At 44.4% G+C, this 2,762-nt stretch overlaps 1 non-coding gene across 1 annotated transcript; it reads right to left on the reverse strand.

Moving 5' to 3' along the window:
* Positions 1-1,240: 1,240 nt before the first annotated feature.
* Positions 1,241-1,322, reverse strand: trnas-aga. The gene has a single exon. It is a non-coding gene; the product is annotated as a tRNA-Ser (tRNA).
* Between the last annotated feature and the right edge of the window lie 1,440 nt (positions 1,323-2,762).

Here is a 2,762-nt window from a genome sequence, read left to right on the forward strand (position 1 = left end):
AAGGACCCGATACCCAACATAAGCAAAACTAATGTAGTATACAAAATCCCATGCAAGGACTGCACAAAACACTACATAGGACAAACAGAAAGACAACTAACGATCCGCATCCAGGAACGTAAACTAGCCACGAAACGCAGCGACCAATTATGCGTAGTCGCCACACACACAGAAGACAAGCAACATGAATTCGAGTGGGGCAACACTACTATTATAGGGCAAGCCAAACAAAGACCAGCCAGGGAATTCCCAGAAGCATGGCACTCATCCGCAAACTTCATCAACAAACACATCGACTTGGACCCAATATACCAGCCACTGCAGCGGACAGCTGAAACTGACAACAGGAAGCGACATTGACAGGCAACTATAAATGCCGCTTCACAGGAGGCTCCCAAGCGCTTCACAGGAGGCTCCCAAGCACTGAGGATGCCACCTAGACAGGAGACGAAACGTTTCCAACAAAAATGTCAAGCTCGGCGAACAGAAACACATCATTGTCTTGAGTGTTCCAGAGTTTTTCATTGTCCCAGAGTTCAGATGAAGTTTGCATTTCTCACGTACGTGAGCGAGAATGATTTCAATGTCTCAGATCAGTTCCTGTCCCGAGAACATCAGAGTCAATGTCCCGTCCTCTACTCGGTCTGACAGTTCACACTTCTTCATTCTCCTCTGATTCCATTACCCAAAGAATTTCTCAAGATTTACAAATCTGGAGCCTAAATTATATGGTTTGCTTCCTAAACATTTTTTCAACTGCCAACTGACAATATTTTCACAGTATCTCTTCACAATCCTCTGGCTTGCACCATGTCCAGGGATGAGAAGTCCCGTTTGGTGGAGCGATTCCCGAGGCTGATGAGTTGCACTTTGGAACAAAGATGGTTAAGTGGCGATTTCCTGCGGTTGTTTCTAATGATGGAGAGGGAGCGGTGGGGAATAAGCACTTTGACGAGCAGGACGAAGTGTTGTCACTGACCCGAGTCAGAGAACAGTGGACAGGGATTAAAGGAATCTAATGAAAAGCAGCACTTCTGCTCAGGACGTTCAGTAACAGCTGCAGAAACCCGATGTGTCGATCAGTGTATCTGGAAAGAGAAACAGAGATAATGTTTTAACTATGGAACATTTCTGATGAAGAACTCGAGTTTCCCAAGTCTAATCAAATTACCGGCCTGGTTCACAAAATAATCTTTCTGAACTTTAAGCGAAAATTGTACTAGCAGGGAAGCATTCATAACGTAGTCAGCAGGGATCGAACCTACGTGGGGAAACACCAATGGATTTCTAATCCGTCGCCTTAACCACTCGGCCATGACTACAAACAGCGCGGAGTATTTGAGCATTGACCAAATCAGCCGTGATCTCATTGAAAGCTCTCGCTGACTTGAGCGAAATGCTCCCATCTCCTTTCATACCTTTGCTGTCATTTGTAAGGTGTGAGACACCAATGTAAAAGAAGAAAAGCACAAAGGTAGGAAAAGATATTTGCAGGCAAACTGAGTCAAAATTATTTATTGAAAGGAAAATCACACTTGGCAATTTGCCATATCTCTTTGCGAACATGACCAGCAGAAGTAAGCAAAGGAGCTATTGATCTGAGTATTCTCGGACATGAAGCAAACAAAGTTTAGTGACACATTCATTTCTTTTTCTGGCGATCGAAATGATCTTTCCTGATGGTTACAATGAAAGAGATGGTTCCCAATAAAAGACAGAGATCAATTCGCATGTAGATATATTTCAATGTGACACGATCCATTTTCAGTCCCTAATTACCCCAGAGATGGAGGAGATGAGTTACTTTTCTTCACTCTTCAACTCCTCAGCACGCAGGTACAAACATGAAACCGCTAGAGATGGAGTTCTTGAATTGGGAACCAGAGACACTAAAGAAACTAGGCAAAAGTGAGGACTGCAGATGCTGCAAACCCGACTTTAGATCAGAGTGATGCTGGAAAAGCACAGCAGGTCAGGCTGCATCCGAGGAGCAGGAGAGTCGACGTTTCTGTTGCCAGTCATGCTCCGCTGCACAAACAATTTTCGTTTTTGGCTCAGATTTCCAGCACCTGCAGCTATTTGTTTTATGTTAACCTTCATAATGTTTTGGACAAAACCAATGACCTGCCAGCATCGGAAAATCGGCAGAAGTACTGGTACACCGATATGTTTGCTGAACAATACAACAATTCCATGAGCGGGAATACGATCCGGGCCACGGTGCTGAGAATACCGAATCCTCACAAGTAAATAACAAGACAAGGCGATAGATACTATCGTATTTGGTGTAAATAAAACACCCTGTCTGAACATTTTCGTTGCAGATTTTTTTCAAATTGTCTTCGAAGATTTACAAAGTGGGAAAAGGCCATTCCGCCCGTATGCATTGCGGCTAATCAGAGAGCCATGTATTCCAGTCGCAGTTTCGAACTTTGGCCCAAAGCCTCGTGTGTTCTAATGTTTCCAGGTCAAATGTCAATGAGGTTATCCTATGTTCTTACATTGCACAATAATGGGACAGAAGTATAACGAATTGTAACTCATGCTCAACTCATGCTCATTTTCACCCACAGAGGGAGACACACCAGAAGATACCGCCAAACTGACGGAGGTGTCCGTTGTCGAGAGCTGGAATTTCAAATGGACAATAGGACAAATGCAAGCTTCACATGCGGAAGCACAGAGGCGATGTCCCGAGAGAACTTTACAGGGGAGCGTCAACGTATACCACCGTTAAAGCGAAACATCCCCCCTCGAGCCAG

Source organism: Chiloscyllium plagiosum, chromosome 3 (assembly GCF_004010195.1).
Source record: "Chiloscyllium plagiosum isolate BGI_BamShark_2017 chromosome 3, ASM401019v2, whole genome shotgun sequence".
Taxonomy (NCBI): domain Eukaryota; kingdom Metazoa; phylum Chordata; class Chondrichthyes; order Orectolobiformes; family Hemiscylliidae; genus Chiloscyllium; species Chiloscyllium plagiosum.